The following is a 12,581-nucleotide window of genomic DNA, read 5'->3' as shown; positions in this document are numbered from 1 at the left end:
ATAAAGAGGGTTGGCTGGGGGGTGGCCAGTGCCCTGGCCGGAGATGGACAATGGCCCGGGGCTCAGTGCACGGCCCTGGCCCTGCCCCTTCACTTCCGGTGCTCAGTTCAAACTGGACAATGCCAGCTCCGGCCAGTTCCCCTCCCCCACTGCTACAACCCATTTAAAGGGACAGAGCCTGCTTTCGGGGGCTTCCGCTTGCTCTGAATTCAATTTTCTCCACCAGTGTGCAGAATCTCTCGTGCTTTTCACTCTGTGCCCGTGTGAGCGCGCGCACGTGTATTTGAGAAAGAGAAAGGTGACGAGTGGCGATAGGAAAGGGGAAGGTGGTGAAGAGAGCAAGAGACTGTGGAGAAATTATTTCTTTTTCCTACATGGAGGAACTTGAGTGTAAGGGATGGGAGATAAGACTTTGGGTGATAAAAAGGCCAACGGTGGCTCTTCGTTACTCAGCCTAAAAAATACATATTATTAACAAATATCATTAGCAAACCCCCGCTGCCAGCTGAGGACCCTACCTTAGATCTTGCAAGAGTTCTCTGAGAACATCAGCCAAAGCCATTTTTATTTATATATTACTCCCCACCTAAGAGTCTTATCTCCTCCGGTTACTAGCGCCTTTAAAAATAAATCCGCTCTCTGTACCTCTTTTTCTAAGATTCGGGAATGACTGAATTCAGGTGACTGAGGAAGAAACTAGAGAGAGGGCAGAGTTTACGTTCTGGTTTCACTTGATCCCCTCTCAAATGAGATATTTTCCCCCCCGCAATCTTGACCGGTTTCTCTGTCCAGGGTCCTGAGGGCTTTGGGAGCTCTGTCCACGGTGCTGAACTAAGCCTCCTGCTGTTGGCTCCCAGAACCAACCTTTAAGAATGCCTTCTTGAGTGTCCACCTCCAAGTCCTTCCCAAAAAACCTGATTATTTTCATAACCCCAGTGACCCTAACAGACGAGACTAATGAAGGGATTCGCTTGAATGCTAAAGAAGGCATTTCCATCGATACATGATTCTGTGAGGCAGTGCAGGTATCTCAAGCTCCCCTCCAGAAAAGGGCTATAAAACTTTGCACATGGCCATGAGGGTGGGTAAAGAGGAGTTAATATTTTCTGATTTTAAGTAAGTCAGAGAAGAAGAGAGAATAATCTCTGTTTTCAAGTTATTTCCCTAATTATTGGCACTTTTTATAAGAACAGACATTGAAGTCATCTTGCCCATGTTTAGCAATCAGCTCTTCTATTAACAGCTCTGTGACCTGAGGCAACTTGTTCACCTTTTAAGTCACATTTTAAAAAAGCTTTTGTTTTGTTTCTTGATTTTAGAGAGCGGAGAGAGAAATGGGGAAGGAGCAGGAAACATCAACCCATAATAGTTGTTTCTTGCCCTGGCCGGTTGGCTCAGTGGTAGAGCGTCGGCCTGGCGTGCAGGAGTCCCGGGTTCAATTCCCGGCCAGGGCACACAGGAGAAGTGCCCATCTGCTTCTCCACCCCTCCCCCTTTCCTTCCTCTCTGTCTCTCTCTTCCCTTCCTGCTGCCAAGGCTCCATTGGAGTAAAGTTGCCCGGGCGCTGAGGATGGCTGTATGGCCTCTGCCTCAGGTGCTAGAATGGCTCTGGATGCAACAGAACAACGCCCCAGATGGGCAGAGCATCGCCCCCTGGTGGGCATGCCGGGTGGATCCCGGTTGGGCGCATACGGGAGTCTGTCTGACTGCCTCCCCGTTTCCAACTTCAGAAAAATACAACAAAAAAAATCGTTGTTTCTTGTATGTGCCTTCACCAGGCAAGCCTGGGATTTAGAACTGGTGACCTCAGCATTCCAGGTCGACACTTTACCCACTGCACCACCACAGGTCAGGCTCAACTACTTTAACTTCTATATGCCTTTGTTTCCTTCACTGTCCAATGAGGATAATGAAATAGTTTACTCTTAGAAGTAGAAGGATAAAGACAGATCATATAGGTAAAGCTTTTTATTTTTTTTAATTTTTATTTTTTAGAACAAGGCAGAGAGAGAGACAGACAGACAGGAACATCAAGCTGTTTCTGTATATACCCTGAGCAGATCGAACCATCAACCTCTGAGTTTCAGGATGATGCTAACCAACCAAGTTATCTAGCCAAGGCAACATAATAGATTCTTTCTTTCTTTCTTTCTTTCTTTCTTTCTTTCTTTCTTTCTTTCTTTCTTTCTTTCTCTTCTTAGCACAAAAGACAGACAGACAGACAGACAGACAAGAAGGGAGAGAGATGAGAAGTACCCATTCTTCATTGCGGCACCTTAGTTGTTCATTGATTGGTTTCTCATATGTTCCTTGACTGGCAGGCTACAGCAAAATGAGAGTGACACCTTGCTCAAGTCAGCAACCTTGGGCTCAAGCTAGTGACCTTGGGCTTCAAACCAGCGACTTTTGGGCCCAAGCCAGTGACCATTGGTCATGTCTATGATCCCACAGTCAAGCCAGTAACCCTGCACTCAAGCTGGTGAGCCTGTGCTCAAGCTGGATGAGCCCACGCTGAAGCTGGCAACCTTGGGGCTCAGACCCGGGTCCTCTGCATCCCATTTTGACTTTCTATCCACTGCGCCGCCACCTATGGATAGGCCAACATAATTGATTCTTCATCCCCAGTGGATTGTTTCCATGTAGGAAATAAGGACTCCTGACCAAACCTACTTCCACTCTTGGATCCTTGTCTCAATGAAAACCTGTTAGGCACCCACTGTGATTCAGTCATTGTGCTACCTCACAAGTTTTGGTGGAGGAATCAGATAAATAATATGCATTAAGGTCCTGGCCGGTTGGCTCAGTGGTAGAGCGTCGGCCTGGCATGCGGGAGTCCCGGGTTCGATTCCCAGCCAGGGCACACAGGAGAAGCACCCATCTGCTTCTCCACCCCTCCCCCTCTCCTTCCTCTCTGTCTCTCTCTTTCCCTCCCATAGCCAAGGCTCCATTGGAGCAAAGTTTGCCCGGGCACTGAAGGTGGCTCTGTGGCCTCTGCTTCAGGCGCTGGAATGGCTCTGATTGCAGCAGAGCGACGCCCCAAGAAGGGCAGAGCATCGCCCCCTGGTGGGCGTGCTGGGTGGATCCCAGTTGGGCACATGCAGGAGTCTGTCTGACTGCCTCCCCGTTTCCAACTTCAGAAAAATAAAAAAAGATAATATGCATTAAGTAGTATGATGTCAAAAATACACCTCCCAGCCCTGGCCGGATAGCTCAGTTGGTTAGAGCATCATCCCAATATGCAAAGGTTTTGGGTTTGGTCCCCAGTTAGGGCACATACAGGAGTATATAGATGTTTCTGTTTCTCTCTCTACCTTCTTCTCTCTCTAAAATCAATCAATAAATTATAAATAAGTAAATAAAAAGCCCTGACTGGTTGGCTCAGTGGTAAAGCGTTGGCCTGGAGTGCAGGAGTCCCCGGTTCGATTCCCGGCCAGGGCACACAGGAGAAGCTCCCATCTGCTTCTCCACCCCTCCCCCTCTCCTTCCTCTCTGTCTCTCTCTTTCCCTCTCGCAGCCAAGGCTCCATTGGAGCAAAGTTTGCCTGGGCGCTGAGGGTGGCTCTGTGGCCTCTGCCTCATGCGCTAGAATGGCCCTGGTTGCAACAGAGCAACGCCCCAGATGAGCAGAGCATCGCCCCCTGGTGGGCATGCCGGGTGGATCCCGGTTGGGCGCATGCAGGAGTCTGTCTGACTGCCTCCCCATTTCCAACTTCAGAAAAATACAAAAAAATAAAAATAAAAAAAAATAAAAATATTTTAATTAAAAAATATACCCCCAGAAAAGCAAAGAAGAAATATTCTCTGCCTTCCAAGAAGTTACAGTCTAGTTAGACAAGTCCTGATATAGTTAAGTATTGCAAATTTCTTGTGTATTGGTTTCTGAAAGTAATAATATATTGGTAAAAAAAAAAAAAAAAAAGAAAGCTCTTTAGACAAAACAAGTATATCTAGTAGCAACACAAAGAACATCTCCCCTTTAAAATACTTGGTCAGGCCCTGGCTGTGTAGCTCAGTTGCTTAGAGCATCATCCAGATAGGCCAAGGTTGTCAGTTTAATCCCTGGTCAGGGCACAAACAAGAATCAAGTAATGAACATTTATGGCCTGACCTGTGGTGGCGCAGTGGATAAAGCGTCGACCTGGAAATGCTGAGGTCGCCGGTTCGAAACCCTGGGCTTGCCTGGTCAAGGCACATATGGGAATTGATGCTTCCTGCTCCTCCCCCCTTCTCTCTCTCTCTCCTTTCTAAAATGAATAAAAAATAAAAAAATATTTTAAAAAATCATATTTAAAAAAAAAAAAAGAATCAAGTAATGAACATTTAAATAAGTAAAAAGCAACCTGTGCTGGTGCAGTGGATAGATCATTGACCTGGAATGCTGAGGTCGCCAGTTCAAAACCTGGGGCTTGCCCGGTCAAAGCACATAAGCAACCAATGAGCAACTAAAAGTGAAGCAACTATGAACTGATACTTCTCACAATCCTCACCCCTGTAAAATCAATAAATAAAATCTTTAAAAAGAATAGTAAAAAACAGCCTGACCAGGTGATGGTTCAGTGGATAGAGCATCGAACTGGGATGCGGAGGACCCATGTTTGAGACCCTGAGGTCGCCAGCTTGAGCACAAGCTCATCTGGTTTGAGCAAAGCTCACCAACTTGAGCCCAAGGTTGCTGGCTCGAGCAAGGAGTCACTTGGTCTGCTGTAGCCCCCCAGTCAAAGCACATATGAGAAAGCAATCAATGAACAACTAAGGTGCTGCAACAAAGAATTGATGCTTCTCATCTCTCTCTGTCCCTCTCTCTGTCTCTGTCACCAAAAAAAGTGAAAAACAAATCAATGTTTCTCTCTATCACTCTCTCTCTTTTGCTCTTGTTCCCTTTTTCTCTAAAGTCAGTAAATAAAAAACTATGTATTCGATATGGTTAATAAATAGGACCCAAGTTTGTGATTCTCTTCCCTGGGCCAGAGATCTAGTCTGGCATTTTTATGAATCACCTTCTCCAAAATTCCTTGGCTTTCTAAAACAAACAGCTGGTCAGAGCCACAGCAGGTGCTCTTTTGGGCAATCATCCACATCCAGCTCCCATTTATGAGGTGTTATGAGAACTCTGTGGTAGGGTCTAGGGTGGTTGTTGGGAATTAAAACCCTGACCATCTGCTAGCATGAATGGTGGTATACATTTGAGAAAAGTATTGCCCACAATGTGTCCATCAGAATCCTAGTTCCATGGGGTGATTAATACATCTCACCATTTAAAAAAGATGTCTAGGCCTGACCTGTGGTGGCGCAGTGGGATAAAGCGTTGACCTGGAACACTGAGGTCGCCGGTTCGAAACCTTGGGCTTGCCCGGTCAAGGCACATATGGGAGTCGAAGCTTCCTGCTCCTCCCCCTTCTCTCTCTCTCTGTCTCTCTCTCTCACTCCTCTCTCTCTAAAAAAATCAATCAATAAAATATTTTTTAAAAAGAAAAAAAAAAAAAGATGTCTAGGCCTGACCTGTGGTGGCGCAGTGGATAAAGCGTCAACCTGGAAACGCTGAGGTTGCCGATTCAAAACCCTGGGCTTGCCTGGTCAAGGCACATATGGGAGTTGATGCTTCTTGCTCCTCCCCCTTCTCTCTCTCTCTCTCTCTCTCTCTCTCTCTCTCTCTCTCTCTCTCCCCCCTCTCTATAATGAATAAATAAAATCTTTAAAAAAAATTAAAAAAAAAGATGTCTATAGTGAAATCATTTGGAAAATGGTATGTTAATTAGGTTCCCTCTTCAGGAAAGCCTTTAGCATAGTAATATGCTCTGTGATTCATCAGGAAACACTATATGTGCAGTGTTTCCATTCATTTATCTGTTCATTCACTCATTCACCTAACAAATATTCATTGAGCACCTATTATATGTCAGGTAGCACTGTTTGAAACACTGTGGATACAGCAGTGGACAAAATATATGAAACACCTGACCTCATAGACCTTATACTCCAGAGAAGAAGGACAGACATTAAATAAGTAAAATGTATAGCCTGACCTATGGTGGTGCAGTGGATAAAGCATTGACCTGGAATGCTGTGGTCTCCAGTTCAAAACCCTGGGCTTGCCTGGTCAAAGCACATGTGGGAGTTGATGCTTCCTGTTCCTCCCCTCCTTCTCTCTCTCTCTCTCTCCTATCTCTAAAATGAATAAACTAAAATAAATAAATAAGTGGAACAACAAAAAAACAAACAAAAAAACCCCAAAAAGGTAAAATGTATAATATATATAATTTCAGTTTATTAATTTGCTCTGTGATCTCAAGAAAGGCATGTGGTTGCCTGGCCAGGCGGTGGCACAGTGGATGTAGTGACAAACTGGGATGCAGAGGACCCAGGTTCGAGACCCTGAGGTCACCAGCTTCAGTGCGGGCTCATCTGGTTTGAGCAAAAAGCTCACCAGCTTGGACCCAAGGTCACTGGCTTGAGCAAGGGGTTACTCGGTCTGCTGTAGCCCCACTGTCAAGGCACATATGAGAAAGCAATCAATGAACAACTTAGGTGTCGCAATGAAAAACTAAGAATTGATTGATACTTCTCATCTCTCTTCGTTCCTGTCTGTCTATCCCTCTCTCTGACTCTCCCTCTGTCTCTGTAAAAAAAAAAAAAAAAGAAAGAAAGGCACGTGGCTTTACCCTTTAAGGGCAAAATGAATGAATTGGACTAGTTGTTAAACAAATGTTTCTTCCAGTTCTGATATTCTAAAGCCATATAGTGTGTGTGTGAGAGAAAGAGAGACAGAGAGACAGTGAGAAACCCCATTCCTAATTACACTGAGAAACAATCTGGTTTTGCCCCATGCTGTCATCTTCAGCCCTCTCTAAGGACCAGGGCTTCCTACATCAAGCAGAATTGTGCACCTCTCACCTCTTAGGCCTGTTGAATTGGTAGAAGGAGGATGAGCCAAGGGAGTCCCCTTCCTTCTTTCAGTCCTGCTCCCCATGCGGGCCTTGCTTCACAGAGCAAGACGCCAGGCACTTGCTTTCACCAATAATGGCTTCATTACATTGAAAGGAGAAGAGAGTGACCTCAGTGAAATAGACTTCCTGACCCCAGCTGACCTCTGACCCTCACCCTGACAGCCTCTAAATCTTTTCCTTCTGACACATCCCCCACAAGGTACAGGCAAGAGGAGGAAATGATGAGCTTGCTATAGCACACTGTCCAGGGACTGTCTCTCCTGGTGTCCTCTTGCAGGGGAACTCATCATGTCCAGCCATAGTTTCCCTCATGGCTGCTGATCCTTTCTGTGATCCCCACTGTGACTCTACTCTGCCCTGTGGGTCACACGTCATCCTGCTGTCATTTACCTGGTGTCCATTTGTAAGTGTCCAATGATTGCCATGTACCATGGAGGCAGAAGGCAGGGTGTCTAACCAAATGCTGCTATTCCCCAAATGCTGGTTTTGGTTAGGTCTTTAACCTACTCTTCCTTAACTGGGCACTTACTGTTTATTAAGAGCTGATCATATACCATGCAGGCACTAATTACTTTGTGTTTATTGTTTCTTTCTGTCCTCAACCAATATGACCCCCACTTCACTGGAGAGGAAACTGAGACTTAGTGGAATGAACTGATTTGTCTTGATTCACAAATCACAAAGGCTGCATCCCAGTCTAGCTCACTCCAATATTCTCCTTCTTTACTTTTTTAGTTTTTTACAGTTAAAGTAATTAATGCATGTGGTTTAAAAAAATCAATCAGTATTGAAAGAATTATAATGAAAAACAACAGTCTCCTGATGACCCCACCCCTTCAACTCCCATGAGGCAACCACTCTTTGAGTCATTTCTTCTAGACGATATTTCCATAGCTCTAAAATATGTGCATGTACATGTATGTGTTCCTTGATTTATCAGTTTTAGATATTATCCATTGATTTCCTGTTATGGGAGATGAAGACTTACCTCTCTCCCCTATTCCCTTCCTCCCCATACAGTTAAACCACCATTTTTAGCTACGCTGATAACCAGTGTTTACACCGTCATGATTATGAAAATGTTCACTGCATCGCCAAGTAGCATCCTAGGACAAAATTTATTTTCCTATACTGTGTTTTATTTTCCTGCCTTTCTCTCTTTCCTGCTATATTTGTCATTGAAATATCCTCAGGTTTTCTTTGTTTGTTTGTTTTTTTGGTGACAGAGACAGAGAGAGAGACAAAGAGAGAGGTACAGCTAGGAACAGACAGGAAGGGAGAGAGATGAGAAACATCTTCGTTGCAGCACCTTAGTTGTTCATTGATTGCTTTCTCATATGTGCCTTGACCAGGGGGCTACAGCAGACAAAGTGACCCCTTGCTCAAGCCAGCGACCTTGGGCTCAGCTGGTGAGCCTTGCTCAAACCAGATAAGCCCGTGCTCAAGTCGGTGACCTCAGGGTTTCAAACCTGGGTCCTCTGCGTCCCAGTCCGACGCTTTATCCACTGTGCCACCGCCTGGTCAGGCGGCTTCAGAACCTTGGTTTCCTTATTTGTTTGGTAGAAAGGACATTAGATTGTGTCTGGGACGCATAATAGAGGCACATATAATGCACTATGAAACAAGGAAAGCTAATTTGCATTATATGTTATGGAAGGTTTTACAAGACAGGCATTGCATTAGACTTTGATAGGGTTTTGAAAGCCAGGGAGAGCAGGGCATTCCAGAAAAAAGGAGCAGCATCAGTGAAAGCAAGGAGGCTTGCAAATGAACAGCTTATTTGAGAAAAAGCCATAAAGTTTGGTTCTACATCGTCAAGTCCTCCATGTCCCCGTGGAGACATGTAAAGAGAACTCTATTCTTCATTAAATCTTCAACCACACATTCACTCAATAATTTGTCAATAATTGAGATAGAGTAGCATGGTAAGAAAGTCCTGGATTCTAGTTTTAGCTCTGTCACTAGCTCAATGTGTGACCTTAATCAAATCTCTTCTCTGGGCCTCAGTTTCTCCATCTATCAACTGGGAGCGTAAGATATATGACCTCAAAGATCTCCTGCTTGTTGCATTTCTGATCATTACAGAGAGAGAATAAAACAAAAGGTGTCAAATTATCCTTGACTCCCCTATTAGAGTACAGAGGGAAATAGTTTCTGTTAATTTCTGCTACGTGCTGGACATGGCCTCCTCCACCCATCCTGTGAGGGAGGTGTTGTCTCCTCATTTAGCAGAAGATAAAATTGAAGCTCACACTGTTGGAGTAACTTTCTCAAATTCTCCCAACAAGTAATAACAAAAACAAAAACACGTACGAATGTTTACCATTTGCCGGGCACTCTGTTAAGACCCTAAATGATGCCCTGTCCAGTTAGCTTGGTCAGTTAGAACGGTGTCCCTAGATGCTAAGGTTGTCAGTTGGATCCCCAGTCAGGGCACATATGAGAAGTGACCAGTAAATGCACAACTAAATAGAACAACAAATGAATCCTTCTCTCTCTTTTTTACCTTCCTCTCTGTCTCTCTAAAATCAAGCAACTAAAAAAAAAAGACCCTAAAGTAGTTCATATAATCCCCTAACAACTTCATTGTGTGGGAATTCTTGTCTTCATTTTCAAGATTGGACAAAGGAAGTGTCTGATGCTGTAGTCCATGCTCCTAATGCTAAGTAAGCTATGCTGCATCTCAGTGACACCATCTGAGACAGAACCAAGCTCCATGTAAGCCACTCCAGAGTCCAGGCATCCAGATGGCAAGGGTCTGTCCCTTTCTTCTCACCAGTGAGCTCCTGAGGTTTGGCGATGAGGTAGGAGGGACGACAGAAGGCCAGAAGCATGGAAACTGTCCCTTCCTCCCTCCAGCCTCTTCCAAATGCAAGCAGCACCTTGAGCATCTGAGAAGAGATGCTGCCTCCACTGCTATTTTATTAAAGGAGGGGGTACAGACTCTCAGAGCCGAAAGGGACCTTGCTGATTAGCTGGTTCAACTCAGCTTACAAATCTCCAGCAATAGGAGCTCCAGTGCCGCAATCCGTTAGCTAGCGGCACTTATACAAATCTCCAGCAATAGGGAATTCATTGCTTCTGGATCCTTGCCCATCCCCTGATAGGTGGGATTGTTTTGAAATTTTTTTGCATTGAATTGAAACTGATCTCTCTAGCCTTTACCCACTGGGGTCTTTTTTTATGCTAATCATTTTTTTATTTTTTATTTATTTATTTACTTTTACGGGGACAGAGAGAGAATCAGAGAGAGGGATAGATAGGAACAGACAGACAGGAACAAAGAGAGATGAGAAGCATCAATCATTAGTTTTTCCTTGCAACACCTTAGTTGTTCATTGATTGCTTTCTCATATGTGCCTTGATCGCAAGCCATTAGCAGACCGAGTAACCCCTTGCTCGAGCCAGCGATCTTGGGTCCAAGCTGGTGAGCTTTTTGCTCAAGCCAGATGAGCCCGCGCTCAAGTTGACGAGCTCGGGGTCTTGAACCTGGGTCCTTCTGCATCCCAGTCTGACGCTCTATTCACTGCGCCACTGCCTGGCCAGGCCACTGGGGTCTTTAGGACAAGTTCCCTTCCCCTTCTGCAAAGACTCCAGGGTCAAACTTTCTTGTCAAACCCTAGTTCCACCTTCCTAAGTTTTATGACCTTGGACAACTTGGTTAGAGGCTCAATGTCTCAATTCTAATTAATTTGCATGGGTCCTGAGGAAGTTACCTAGGGTCAGATTTACCCTGCTTGGTGCTCAGTGTTCCACAGCCCCTTTCTGTTGTCTGAGCATTACTGTTGGGCAAATAAGTTTGTAAAATGTGTTTTTTAGGTTTGCTCACTTATATTTTGCATTGGCCTGGGCAGCGCTGTATGTTTGTAGTCTGCGAAAGGCTGCGGGGCTTGCCCTCAGGGCAGCAGATTGCAAATTGAGAATTGCCTTCCTGCTTGGGAAGGGCCACGGTATTGCTAATGTTTGCTGAAGAAGGGTTTTTTTCCCCAGCCTGGCTTTGTTTTTTTTTTAAAGGGTGGGAAAGGCTGTTTTTTTTTTTTTTTTTTTAATTTTAATTTTAATTTATTCATTTTAGAGAGGAGAGAGAGACAGAGAGAGAGACAGGGGTGAGGAGCTGGAAGCAACAACTCCCATTTGTGCCTTGACCAGGCAAGCGCAAGGTTTTGAACCGGCAATCTCAGCATTTCCAGGTCGACGCTTTATCCACTGCGCCACCACAGGTCAGCCCAGCCTGGGTTTTGCAGGAAGGAGTGCAGGTGTGGAACTGGAGCTGAGAGGCTTTGGGAGCTCTGCTAAGGCTAGTGGGGGCCTTTGCTTCCAGGAGGAACCAGAGAGGATTTCCCGGGTTGTGGAACCAGAGAATGCGTCAGGGCTTTGGGAGCTCTGAATGAGAGGGAAGCGGTCTTCCCTACATGTTTGCTTGTCCACCGGTACGAGACTTTAATAAATGAAATGGGCCACCATTTTCTGGCTCCACTGTTTCATTACCGTCTGCCTGAATCCAATGAGAACCTGCATGACCACTACGGTGGCGTGGGGGGCACTGGCCATACAATTACTTTGTAATATGCTTTCCCAACCATACTGTTTTCCCATGCTTTATCTTACCAAACCCTGGAAAATAGGGCTGCTGGAAAAGAAGTGAGGCAACATGGCATATGGTTACTGCAGTTTTGCAGGTGAGGCAGGTCTCTGGCCCCAAAACCAGATATAACTCTCAGCTTAACTTTCCTTACTCCCGTTGCCGTTAGATTTCTAGGGCCTCCACATGCCTTGCTCTTTCTTTATTCCTGGTGTTTCCCCTGCGTCCCCCCCTCTCTGCCCAAAGCACCATTTCTCTTACTTTGCTGATCACTATTCAATTCTTTAGGCTCCAACATAGAAGTCACTTTGTTCAAGGACCTCTTTGCCTCCACCTACTCACCTGTTCTTAACCAACACCCTCTCACCTGTTTTTATATACCTTGCACTTCTAAAACAGAGTACTTGCCCTACTTTACTATATTTGTTTATTTTATTTATTTTTATTTTTTAAAAGATTTTATTTATTCATTATAGAGAGGGGGGAGAGAGAGAGAGAGAGAGAGAGAGAGGAGGGGGAGGAGCAGAAAGCATCAACTCCCATATGTGCCTTGACCAGGCAAACCCAGGGTTTTGAACCGGCAACCTCAGTGTTTCCAGGTTGACGCTTTATCCACTGCGCCACCGCAGGTCAGGCTATATTTGTTTATTTGTCATTCTCTCTCACTGGCTACTAAATGTTATCTCCATGGGGCCAGAAACTATATCTATCTTGTTCATCGTTTGCCCAGCACATAGCACAAAACTTGAAATAAAGTAACAGCTTATTAAATTTTTGTTGAATGAATAAATGACTGATTTGTCCAGGATGCCATGGTTAATAATGGCCAAAATTAGAACCCAGATTTTATCTCTATATCCAATAATTCTTTTTGAAATCTTCTGAACCTAAGCTAATTCCTAAGCCTACTGTCACACTTAATTCCCTGGAATCTTAGATTGTTTATCTGGAAAGAATATTAGAGCTCATCTGATTCCACCTTTCGTTTTATAGATAACACTAAACTCCATAGAAGTTAGGGGATTTGCCCAAGGCCATGCAGAAGATTGTGGCAGTC

The sequence above is a fragment of the Saccopteryx leptura genome, chromosome 3 (genome assembly GCF_036850995.1).
Source record: "Saccopteryx leptura isolate mSacLep1 chromosome 3, mSacLep1_pri_phased_curated, whole genome shotgun sequence".
Lineage (NCBI taxonomy): Eukaryota > Metazoa > Chordata > Mammalia > Chiroptera > Emballonuridae > Saccopteryx > Saccopteryx leptura.
The sequence above is the reverse complement of the archived record's forward strand: the minus strand, read 5'-3'. Positions refer to the sequence as shown.